This window comes from Lipotes vexillifer, unplaced genomic scaffold (assembly GCF_000442215.2).
Source record: "Lipotes vexillifer unplaced genomic scaffold, Lipotes_vexillifer_v1.1 scaffold311, whole genome shotgun sequence".
NCBI lineage: Eukaryota > Metazoa > Chordata > Mammalia > Artiodactyla > Lipotidae > Lipotes > Lipotes vexillifer.
Window position 1 is genome coordinate 8,020,189 of NW_006791012.1, and position 13,545 is coordinate 8,033,733.

Consider the following 13,545-nt stretch of genomic DNA (forward strand, 5'->3'; position numbering starts at 1 on the left):
CTGTATGCAGGCCTCTCACTGTTGCGGCCTCTCCCATTGCGGAGCGCAGGCTCTGGATGCGCAGGCTCAGTGGCCATGGCTCACGGGCCCAGCCGCTCCGCAGCATGTGGGAACCTCCCAGACCGGGGCACGAACCCACGTCCCCTACATCGGCAGGCGGACTCTCAACCACTGCGCCACCAGGGAAGCCCCGCATGGGAACTTTTAATAAATGTTAGACCCTTTCCTTCCTCTCTGATGGCTTTGTAGTCATCCTAGGAAGTCTTCAGTGTAAAAACAAACAAACAAACAAACAAATAAAAATGGAAGCAAGTCAAACACAAACTTCCCTTGTTGACTGGGCTGATGCTTGGAATTTCACCAGGAGGTCTTGCTCTTTTCGTCTTCGGCTCTGATTCCTATATCATGCAAATACTTCAGGCGAAGGATAATGTTCTAAGCTATTTTTAGTGGTTATACTGTAAAGGGGTTGATTGCAAGTTTGACTGAGGTTGGTGGGAAGAGAGGGGTTTGAGAAAGGAGGTGACTGGGAGTCTGGAAAGAGGTGAAGTAAAGATGAAGCTAGGACTGGGGAAGGGCAGGAAAGGGGAGATCATCGAAGCTTAACTTGGCCTGAGGTCACATTTTGAAGCTCTTCCGTGTTACGTAGCTTTAGGTGGGTGTCAAAGGAAGTTACATCTGCAGATATCACTGATTCAAAGGAAGGACTGCCTTACCTTAGGAGGTTGCCTTGCACTGAAAGAATTAGTTCCCTGTATCCCCAGGAAGGGATGACCCCTTTCCTCTACCCTGTCACCAGTGGAAGAGAGTGCCCCCCCAGAGCATGGACAGGTGTCACATGTCTGTGTGCCCCAGGCTCCTGCTCCTTGGCTTCTGAAATGCATATTGTCAGTGTTCTTAATTGTAGCAACAGAAACCTCTCGGACTGTTTCAAGAAGAAAATGTATTTATTAAATGATATTTCGTTCCCTCCCACCCCGCAACATCATTGGGAGCTGCGGGAGAAGCAGATTCAAGGTTAAGCTTCCAGGAAAAGTGCCCCAGCACTGTAGAGTTAGTTTGAAGATGAAACCACCATTGCAGCTGCTGAGAACTCAATGCCAGGAACCCATCATCTCAACTCAACTGCATGCACTGCTGTTTCTAGCATTTGGGCAGCTTCTGTGTCTGGACCTGTACCTGGTGCCCCAAGGCCTGATGCCCCTGCTGCTAATGGGGTCAGCCAAAGGGATGCCCTTGACAGAGCCTGGTTCCTTGTGTTGCTCTCTTCCTCATTTCTAGAACAAAATCTTATGTGGATGTGTATAATGATAGAGCTAGGTCATAGGCCTGCCTCTCAGTTGCAAAAGAAAGTGGGAGTTTGAGTTGTGACGACAGTGAGGAGGCAGTAGTGGCATCATGGGAATTTCTTCAAATATAGAAAGGATTGATAAAGATACGGCCAGTGTTGCCTGCAGGCAATGTCTGCATAAGACCCTTATTAAAATTTAGAATCTTACTTCGAACAAAAGGCCTAGATGACCTTATTGGGCCCCTGGGAAGAACGATGCTCAGGAAGGTGGCCTTTGTCATGGAGTAATCACCAAGGATGGCAGCGTCTACTAGGGCATGGCAGAGGGGCGTGCTGGGTGTGGGGTCCTCATGAGCATGGAAGCAGCCACCTGGGAACTGGAAGGAGTCCAAGGCAAGCTTATGTTGCCTTGGTCTTTCTGACAGCACCCTACCCTGCAAAGAGAAAAAGGCCTTCATGGGAAATGATGGGAAAGCAAAAAATCATCTGAGTTTGGTTTGTGTGGGGACTTAATTACTGAGTTATCCTGATGCCTGCATAAACTCACAGCTCAGAAAAGTGAAGAATTCTTTCTGAGAAGGTTCTGGTAAATAGAAGCCCATAAGTGTTTAGAGGAATCCAGGGATGTTTTCCATTTATCCTGAGCTGGACACCAAACAGATGAGTTGGTCTTTCCCTGCCCACTTAGAAGGCCTCTTTCTGTCCTGAGTTAATATATTTCAGGTTTGAAGGGGATGACATCCACCTCCATTTTCTGATTTGACCTAATCCCATTTAGAAATTTTGAGTAAATTTTTAATAAATTGGAACCACTATCACAAGTCAGAACTCCAAGATGACTCAATAATGAATTCCCCACATAACTCAGACAAAGATAACTTTGGTGTTTCCCAAAGCACTTTCCCACGAAGGGCGAGATTCTCTCTTCAGGGTGGGGTGGGGCATGGTCAGAAGGGAGACCTTCATCTCCTGCTTCAAAACAAGCTTCCAGCCCAGCTGTCGCTCACATCCTTGTACATAGCACTATGCTTTGTTTTCTGCTTCCCTACCCTGCTAGGCCTGACATCCTTTAAGGCAGGCCAGGACCTCCTTCTCCATGAAGCCTCCTGCCCATGGCATGTACCTCTCTGGTAGCTCCAGTCTGACTATTTTGTGAGATGAGATACAGTACAGAGATGCTATGGGAGTCCCAGAGGCCAGTTCAGGTCTGACTTTCAGGCTGCAGGACTCCTGCAAAGCCTGATTCTTAAAGACATCGCATTGACTCATTTGGTCCCTGAGCCTTTCTTGGTTTGAATTTCCCTGCTAAGTTCCTTTTCTCCAGCAGCATATGCCCGCCTTTTTCTACTTCAGTAACCTCAGTGGGAGCTCTCACCATGTTAAACAACGGTCTGATTTGGCATGGAAAAAAGCAGTCAGTTGTTTCCTTTAAATCTTAATGTCTTAGGCCCTGGGAACATTGAAAGTAACTAATGAGAAGACTTCTGGTGAAACACAGGTAAGATCTTAAAGGCTCTAATTGCTCCCTAGAGAAAGCTGTCAGGGTTAAGGAACCTCATTCAGGTGGTGTACGTGGAGCAGGATGAGCAAAACAAGGCAGAAGTGCGGCCCAGAGGCTGCAGGGAAGATGCCCCCAATCTGGTGGATGGAACTTCTTGCATCCGGAAGATTTCTAGAGCCATACCTTGAGCTGTCAATAGCAGGTACCTGCTGGTCTACCATTAGGCCTCCAGATGGTCAAACAATGACTTACTTTTTCCTGGGCCTAGCTGCCTTCTAATTTAGAACCCAAATTATAGTTCTTTCTTCTCTTTCATTTAAATACAAAATGAAACCAAACAAAACCAAACCCCAAACTCTGTTTTCCCTTCTCACCCCTACTTGAACTTTTTATTTATGCATCATTCATGTGTTTATTCACTACACAAATATTTATAAAGTGCCTTTTGGGTTTCAGGCACTTCCCTAGGCACTCAGGTTGTACCCAATTATTCCATGTAGATAGTGGCAATAAAATGAATTTACGAACAAAGAGGCGAGAGAACAGGAAGACACCACATCTGCTGGCAGGGGCATCTTCTAGATGGAATTCCACAAAAATGCTGGTGTTTGGGGCAAGTCAGTATCCCCCCACCCCTAAGTTAGGACTGTGCATGGTATAATGGGGGAGTTTTGTCACAGAAGAATAACATTCACTGTGTGCCCAAGGCAAGGGAGAGCGAGGCACTTTGGAAGTGGGGCTCAAATTGACTTCTTACTTAATTGAAACAAAAAGCCCTTTGTGTGGGCCTTCCCCCGCCTCCAGCCCGGCAGAGGTGGTCTGTTCATTCTGACGGTAGGCCCTGCAGCTGCCTCAGGTAGAAATGCTGCCTGGCCCCGAATAGCCACAATGTCTGTGACCATTACACAGGCCTAAGTGGGTTTGGAAGCTATACCCTTGGAATTAAGTAAGAAAAATGGACGCGAGAGCAGGGCATGCTGTAGCCCAGACAATTCAGTCTTCTCTTGATGTGAGTGAGACCTAAATTGGGAAGTATTTGGCTGATGGCAAGGGCAGATAAACGTTACGGATTTGATGTAATCCCAGACCTCAGGCTTGAAACTGAGCTTGACCCTTCCCGTTGAGCACTTTTATGCAATACTACTGGACATGTAGTAACAAGAAAGGAAACAGAGGAAGGATATCGGCTCAGCCATGTGTCAACTCTGGGAGAGCAAGGCATGAGATGTGCATGGAGTCAGGAGCTGACGGAAAAAAAGAAAATTCTGTAAAGTTTGAGGTAGCGTGTCCTTGAGGAGACAAATGAGCTGATGTGAGGGGATGCTGTTCTGTCGTAGGATAGGAAGCTGGGGATGTCATCTGGTTGTTTAGAAGTCCGAAACAACCATATGGCCTGAAATCCAATTTAAAATAATGACAGACTGCACTCATTTGTCCTCATAAGCCTAAATGTTCACTATGCCTGCCTTTAAAATGGGGAAACTGAGGTACAGGGGGTTTACATGACTTACTAGGGTAATACAATTGGTGGTTGAGTTTTGTACAAAGGACAGTGCTCGCATCCTGTCCTCCCGTAATGATGATGCCCTGAATTTATCAAGGACATTTGCATTTGATATCTCATTTGACCAGCCCCAAACCCCTGTAGGAGGTGGAATGGGTGAGAAAACTGAGGACCAGAGAAAGATTGAGAATGAAATGGAACTCCCATTTCTTGAATACTTAACTATGTGCTTTATGTATGCTGTATCAGAAATTACAGTCTTTTAAAGGTAGGTATCATTAATCTTTTTTTTTTTTTGCGGTACGCGGGCCTCTCACTGTTGTGGCCTCTCCCATTGAGGAGCACAAGCTCCGGACGCGCAGGCTCAGCGGCCATGGCTCACGGGCCCAGCCGCTCCGCGGCATGTGGGATCTTCCCGGACCGGGGCATGAACCTGTGTCTCCTGCATCTGCAGGTGGACTCTCAACCACTGCGCCACCAGGGAAGCCCTAATCTTTGTGTTAAAGATGAGGCTAAATCATGGGAGAGTAAGAAACCTGCCCAAGGCCGCCCAACCAATAAATGGTAGACTTGAGATCCAGACCCAGGTGTCTGATGCCAAAGGCTGGGCTGTTCCATCACAGCAGACGACTCCCACGCCCCACCACCTGCTTGTCGATGCCCTGTAGCCAGTCAGGGCAGAGTCAGCATTAGAACTCCATTTTCTGTACTCCTAACATTTCCATCAAGTAGCTTGCAAAATAACAGCTTGGTGGTCAATAGCAGAAGTGTGGAACCACAGGGGCCTGAGTTTGGATCTGGGCTCCCCTGTGTACTAGTGAAGGATCTAGTATAATTAGTGCCTCGTAGGTCCAGTTGCCACATTTGTAAAATAAAGATGAAAGCTCCCTCCAGAAGATTTGTGGTGAGGGTTAATGAGTGTAAACTGCTTCACACGACACTGAAGGTGTGTTGAGTGCCCACAAATGGTAGCAGGGATAGCATGGGACAGCTGGGCACCTGTATCCTGACTTGGTCTATCCATTTTCCCCTATCCTGGCCCCTCCTCATTTCCACAGGCAGGCACACATTTTCGGAATCTTCCTGTGCTCTCTCTCCCAGACCTCTTCTCTCTTTTCTCAATTTCTCCTCTCCCGAGTTCTCATCATGGGTGTGGAGTGACCTCTTTTTTTCACTCATATATGCCAAAGCCAACGCATAAAGGTGCAGAATGGATCCATCAGTTCTGACCCCGCCTTGGCTTCTGTATCAGTCAGCGTTCTTCAGAGAAACAAGGAATAGGCGTATGCAGTTGTGCGCACTAGCAAGTCTTAAACCTGTAGGGCTGGCTGGCAGGCTGGAAACTCAGGCAGGAGCTGGTGTTGCAGTCTTGAGGCAGAATTTCTGCTTCCTCAGGGAAACTTCAGTTTAGCTCTTAAGGTCTTTCAATTGACTGGATGAGCCTCACCCACATTATCTAGGATGATATCCTTTACTTAAAGTCAACTGATTGGAGATATTATCCACATCTATAAAATACATCCACAACAACACTGAGATTAGTGTTTGGCTGAATAACAGCCTAGCCAAGTTAACATATAAAACTATTGTAGCTTCCATGGCTGCCCTCAGTTGAAGGTTCTTTTTTTTTTTATACAGCAGGTTCCTATTAGTATTCCATTTTATACATTAATGTATATATGTCAATCCCAATCTCCCAGTTCATCACAACTGTCCCCTGCAGCTTTCCCCCCTTGGTGTCTGTACATTTGTTCTCTACATCTGCATAATAAAGCATAATAAAGGCCATATATGACAAACCCACAGCAACATCATTCTCAGTGGTGAAAAACTGAAAACATTTCCTCTAAGATCAGGAACAAGACAGGGATGTCCACTCTCACCACTATTATTCAACATAGTTTTGGAAGTCCTAGCCACGGCAATCAGAGAAGAAAAAGAAAAGGAAGACAAATTGGAAAAGAAGAAGTAGAACTGTCACTGTTTGCAGATGACATGATACTATACATAGAGAATCCTAAAGGTGCCACCAGAAAACTACTAGAGCTTATCAATGAATTTGGTAAAGTTGCAGGATACAAAATTAATGCACAGAAATCTCTTGCATTCCTATACACTAATGATGAAAAATCTGAAAGAGAAATTAAGGAAACAATGCCATTTACCATTGCAACAAAAAGAATAAAATACCTAGGAATAAACCTACCTAGGGAGACAAAAGACCTGTATGCTGAAAACTATAAGACACTGATGAAAGAAATTAAAGATGATACAAACAGATGGAGAGATAGACCATGTTTTTGGATTGGAAGAATCAATATTGTGAAAATGACTATACTCTCCAGAACAATCTACAGATTCAGTGCAATCCCTATCAAATTACCAATGGCATTTTTTACAGAATTAGAACAAAAAATCTTAAAATTTATATGGAGACAAAAAGACCCCGAATAGCCAACGCAGTCTTGAGGGAAAAAAACAGAGCTGGAGGAATCAGACTCCCTGACTTGAGACTACACTACAAAGCTACAGTAATCGAGACAATATGATACTAGCACAAAAACAGAAATATAGATCAATGGAACAGGATAGAAAGCCCAGAAATAAACCCATGCACCTATGGTCAACTAATCTATGACAAAGGAGGCAAGGATATACAATGGAGAAAAGACAGTCTCTTCAATAAGTGATGCTGGGAAAACTGGACAGCTACATGTAAAAGAATGAAATTAGAACACTCCCTAACACCATACACAAAAATAAACTCAAAATGGATTTGAGACCTAAATGTAAGACCAGACACTATAAAACTCTTAGAGGAAACATAGGAATAACACTCTTTGACATAAATCACAGCAAGCTCTTTTTTGATCCCCCTCCTGGAGTAATGGAAATTAAAAAAAAAAAAACAAATGAGACCTAATGAAACTTAAGAGCTTTTGCAAAACAAAGGAGACTATAAACAAGACAAAAAGACAACCCTCAGAATGGGAGAAAATATCTGCAAACGAATCAACGGACAAAGGATTAATCTCCAAAATATATAAACAGCTCATGCAGCTCAATGTTAAAAAAACAAAATAGACATTTCTCCAAAGAAGACATACAGATGGCCAAGTAGCACATGAAAAGCTGCTCAACATCACTAATTATTAGAGAAGTGCAAATCAAAACCACAATGAGGTATAACCTCACACCAGTTAGAATGGGCTTCATCAGAAAATCTACAAACAACAAATGCTGGAGAGGGTGTGGAGAAAAGGGAACCCTCTTGCACTGTTGGTGGGAATGTAAATTGATAACAGCCACTATGGAGAACAGTATGGAGGTTCCTTAAAAAACTTAAAGTAGAATTACCATATGACCAGGCAACTCCACTATTGGGCATATACCCAGAGAAAACCATAATTCAAAACAACACATGCACCCCAATGTTCATTGCAGCACTATTTACAATAGCCAGGTCATGGAAGCAACCTAAATGCCCGTCGACAGACGAATGAATAAAGAAGATGTGGTGTATATATACAATGGAATATTACTCAGCCATATAAAGGAACGAAATGGGGTTATTTGTAGAGACGTGGATGGATCTAGAGACTCATACAGAGTGAAGTCAGAAAGAGAAAAACAAATATATTAACACTTGTATGTGGAACCTATTAAAATGGTACAGATGAACCAGTCTGCAGGGCAGAAATTGAGACACAGATGTGTCTGTGCCCACTTTCTGGAGAGTTTTTATCATAAATGGGTGTTGAATTTTGTCAAAAGCTTTTTCTGAATCTATTGAGATGATCATACGGTTTTTATTTTTCAATTTGTTAATATGGTATATCATATTGATTGATTTGCCTATCCTGAAGATTTATCCCTGGGATAAATCCCACTTGATCATGGTGTGTGATCCTTTTAATATGATGCTGGATTCTGTTTGCTAGTATTTTGTTGAGGATTTTTGCATCTATATTCATCAGTGGTATTGGTCTGTAGTTTTCTTTTTTTGTAGTATCTTTGTCTGGTTTTGGTATCAGGGTGATGGTGGCCTCATAGCATGAGTTTCAGAGTGTTTCTTCCTCTGCAGTTTTTTGGAAGAGTTTGAGAAGGATGGGTGTTAGCTCTTCTCTAAATGTTTCATAAAATTCACCTGTGAAGCCATCTGGTCCTGGCCTTTTGTTTGTTGGAAGATTTTAAATCACAGTTTCAATTTCATTACTTGTGATTGGTCTGTTCATATTTTCTATTTCTTCCTGGTTCAGTCTTGGAAGGTTATACCTTTCTAAGAATTTGTCTATTTCTTCCATGTTGTCCATTTTATTGGCATAGAGTTGCTTGTAGTAGTCTCTTAGGATGCTTTGTATTTCTGCAGTGTCTATTGTAACTTCTTTTTCATTTCTAATTTTATTGATTTGAGTCCTCTCCCTCTTTTTCTTGATGAGTCTGGCTAATGGTTTATCAATTTTGTTTTTCTTCTCAAAGAACCAGCTTTTAGTTTCATTGATCTTTGCTACTGTTTTCTTTGTTTCTATTTCATTTATTTCTGCTGTGATCTTTATGATTTCTTTCCTTCTGCTAACTTTGGGTTTTGTTTGTTCTTCTTTCTCTAGTTCCTTTAGGTGTAAGGTTAAATTGTTTATTTGAGATTTTTCTTGTTTCTTGAGGTAGGCTTGTATTTGTGTAAACTTCCCTCTTAGAATTGCTTTTGCTGCATCCCATAGGTTTTGGATCATTGTGTTTTTACTGTCATTTGTCTCTAGGTATTTTTTGATTTCCTCTTTGATTTCTTCAGTGATCTCTTGGTTATTTAGTAACGTATTGTTTAGCCTCCATGTGTTTGTGTTTTTTACGTTTTTTTCCCTGCAATTCATTTCTAATCTCATAGTGTTGTGGTCAGAAAAGACGCTTGACATGATTTCAGTTTTCTTAAATTTACTGAGGCTTGATATGTGACCCAAGATGTGATCTATCCTGGAGAATGTTCCATGTGCACTTGAGAAGAAAGTTGTAATCTGCTGTTTTTGGATGGAATGTCCTATAAATATCAATTAAATCTATCTGGTCTATTGTGTCATTTAAAGCTTGTGTTTCCTTATTAATTTTCTGTTTGGATGATCTGTCCATGGGTGTAAGTGAGGTGTTAAAGTCCCACACTATAATTGTTTTACTGTCGATTTCCTCTTTTATAGCTGTTAGCAGTTGTCTTATGTACTGAGGTGCTCCTATGTTGGGTGCATAGATATTTACAATTGTTATATCTTCTTCTTAGATTGATCCCTTGATCATTATGTAGTGTCCTCTCTTGTCTCTTGTAACATTCTTTATTTTAAAGTCTATTTTATCTGATATGAGTATTGCTACTCCAGCTTTCTTTTCATTTCCATTTGCATGGAATATCTTTTTCCATCCCCTCACTTTCAGTCTGTATGTGTCCCTAGATCTGAAGTTGGTCTCTTGTAGAGAGCATATATATGGGTCTTGTTTTTGAATCCATGCAGCCAGCCTGTGTCTTTTGGTTGGAGCATTTAATCCATTCACGTTTAAGGTAATTATTGATATGTACGTTCCTATGACCATTTTCTTAATTGTTATGAGTTTGTTTTTGTCAGTCCTTTTCTTCTCTTGTGTTTCCCACTTAGAGAAGTCCCTTTAGCATTTGTTGTAGAGCTGGTTTGGTGATGCTGAACTCCCTTAGCTTTTGCTTGTCTGTAAAGCTTTTGATTTTTCCATTGAATCTGAATGAGATCCTTGCCAGGTAGAGTAACCTCGGTTGTAGGTTCTTCCCTTTCATCACTTTAAGTATATCATGCCCCTCCCTTCTGGCTTATAGAGTTTCTGCTGAGAAATCAGCTGTTAACCATATTGGGGTTCCCTTGTATGTTATTTGTTGTTTTTCCCTTGCTGCTTTCAATAATTTTCCTTTCTGTTTAATTTTTGCCAAGTTGATTACTGTGTGCCTCGGTGTGTTTCTCCTTGGGTTTATCCTGTATGGGACTTGCTGTGCTTCCTGGACTTGGGTGGCTATTTCCTTTCCCATGTTAGGGAAGTTTTCAACTATAATCTCTTCAAATATTTTCTCGGGTCCTTTCTCTCTCTCTTCTCCTTCTGGAACCCCTGTAATATGAATGTTGTTGTGTTTAATGTTGTCCCAGAGGTCTCTTAGGCTGTCTTCATTTCTTTTCATTCTTTTTTCTCTCTTCTGTTCTGCAGCAGTGAATTCCACCATTCTGTCTTCCAGGTCACTTATCCGTTCTTCCTCCTCAGTTATTCTGCTCTTAATTTCTTCTAGTGTAGTTTTCATTTCAGTTATTGTATTGTTCATCTCTGTTTGTTTGTTCTTTAATTCTTCTAGGTCGTTGTTAAACATTTCTTGCCTCTTCTCGATCTTTGCCTCCATTCTTTTTCTGAGGTCCTGGATCATCTTCACTATCATTAATCTGAATTCTTTTTCTGGAAGGTTGCCTATCTCCACTTCATTTAGTTGTTTTTCTGGGGTTTTATCTTGTTCCTTTATCTGGTACATAGCCCTCTGCCTTTTCATCTTGTCTGTCTTTCCGTGAATGTGGTTTTTGTTCCACAGGCTGCAGGATTGTAGTTCTTCTTGCTTCTGCTGTCTGCTCTCTAGATGAAGGTTCTTAACTGGCCTCTTCTTCCTTTATCTTGATGGGCAGGCACCTTTTTCCTCTCCCTGCCCTTTAAATTTTTACTGATTTTCAAGGTTCCATCGTTGGTACTTTTCTCATTCTAGATGCTCCTCTGGGGCAGTCTTATCTCTTCACAGCAGCTGAACCTCTCTCTGTACACTGGTGATGCCTTGTTTTATTTCCAGAAGCCTATTTCTGACTGGCCACTGAACACCTCCACTGGGTGCCCACCTCAGCTTCCACCTGATTCCCCACTCTCTCCTTTCCATCTTGCTGAACCCTGCCTTCCCCACCTACCTAGTTGGCCCAAACCGAAATCTGGTCACCATTCTTTGCTCTTCCCTGTGGCTCTCTCTTCCCACTCAACTGGTGAATAAGTCTTACTGATTTTCACCTATTAAATATCTCACTCAAGAAAATATTTATTGATTATCTACACTTGGCACTGAGCTAGGTTCTAGAGCAGAGTTTCTCAACCTTGGCACTATTGACATTTGGGAGTCAGATAATTCTTTGTTGTGCAGAATGTCCTGTGCGTTGTTTGATATCTAGCAGCATCCCTGTTCGCTAGTGCTGCCATAACAAAATACCAGGGTGGGGGAATTGTGCAGTAGAAATTTATTTTCTCACAGTTCTGGAGGATGGAAGTCCAAAAACAAGGTGTCAGGTGGTTGGTTTCTCCTGAGGCCTCTCTCCTTGGCTTGCAGATGGCCACCTTCTCCCTGTATCCTCACATGGCGTTTTCTCTGTGCATTTGCATTCCTGGTGTCTCTCTTCTTATAAGGACATCAGTCATATTGGATTTAGGCCTACCCTAAAGGCCTCATTTTAAGATCCTCTCATTGATGACCTTATCTCCAAGTACAGTTACATTCTGAGATACGGGGGTTTGTGTCTTTAACATGATTTTGGAGGGACAAATTCCACCCATGAAATCTGGCCCCCACCCACTAGACATCAGTAGCATCCTTCATTCCAGGTTGGGATGATAACCAAAAATTATCTCAAGATATTGTCAAATATCCCCTGGGGGCAGAATTGCCCAGGTTGAGGATCACTGCTCTACACAGCAGTAGTTTTTAACACTGGCTGCACATTACAGTCAGTTGAAGAAGTTAACAAAAACCAAAAAACCAACATCCACAGAAATTCTGTTCTAATTTTTTTGGGTGGAGCCCAGGCAGGGGTATTTTATAAAAAGTGTTCCAGACTATTTTCACATGCAGCCAGGGGTGAGAACATTCTAGTAGTGTGAGAATGAACAAGACAGATATTAAATAACACATTTCATGATTAAAATTTTAAAACACCATTAAGGTTATATTCTGCATACTGTTTTGTAACATTTTCCTTAGCAATATATCTTGGACATTTTCTTGTGTCATTAGATAATCTATAGGCAAAATTTTAATCATTTTGTATGTGGATATGCTGTAAGTCATTTAATCAGGGACTGATTATATATTTTGGAGGATTCAAACTCCTCTATTGAAGTAATACTGTGAAGAATATTCTTGTATGCGTATCTCTGTAAGTAGCTTTGATCATTTTCTTAGGGTAAAATTCAAGAGGTGGAAATCCTGGGTCAATGCGGTGAATATTGGTATAGTTTTTTATACATATTACTAAATTGCTCCTCAGAAGTGCATTAATGTACAATTCTGCTAACAAAATATATTAAAAAGTCATTACCCTATATCCTCACCAGCCTTGGATGCTTCAGTTTTTGAAATTAAATGAAATGTGGTGCTTTGTTTTAATTTGAATTTATTTGGTTATTATTGAAGCTAAACATTTAGAACACTTCTGTGTAATCTGCGTTTTTCCTTTTTTGAATTACTTGTCCATCTCATTTGCTCATTTTTAATGATATTTTAATTTTTCTTATAGATTGCAAGAGCTGATTATAAGAATATTAATTCTTTATCTGTTTCATGTTGCAAATGTTTTTATCAAGTTAATATTTGCCTTCAATGTTTGTTTATGTCATTTTGATTTTTAGAAGTAATTTTCATGTAGTTAAATCTGTTAATATTTCCTCCCTTTCCTTCCTCCTTCCTCCCTCCTCCCTCCTTAATTTTATTCATAGAAAAGTTTTCCGTACCCACCATCAGATTGATATTCATCTACATTTTTGTTCTTTCATTATTTTTTGAACATTTTATTTTATATTTTGAACATTAAAAATCCATTTGGAATTTTGGCATGCCATATAAGGTAAGGATTGAATTTTACATTTAATTTCAAATAGTTACCCAGTAGTCCTACAAACCATTCTTAAAAATTTTATCTTTCCTGTTCATTTGAAATGTCACACATTTCCTAGACTAAATTTTTATCTGGTTGGTCCTGTTTTGGTGCTTACTGTTCTGTCCTACATTGTTTTATTTACTAGATTTATAATTTGTTTTGGCAGCTGAAGTTCAACTTGTCATTATTCTTGATTTTTTCAAAACAATTTTTGAAATTCAAAACCACATTTTTTTAGATTCTCTAAATTCTCACTTGGGGAGAGTAAAAGTAAAAGTAAAAGTCCATTAACTTGGGGAGAATTTACAGCTTTCCAATATTAAGTCTCACCTTTCAGATACACTATATAACACTCTTT

At 41.0% G+C, this 13,545-nt stretch overlaps 1 pseudogene; it reads right to left on the reverse strand.

Moving 5' to 3' along the window:
• LOC103087218 (40S ribosomal protein S15 pseudogene) overlaps positions 1–13,545 on the reverse strand; it is a 139,767-nt pseudogene that overhangs the window by 49,199 nt on the left and 77,023 nt on the right.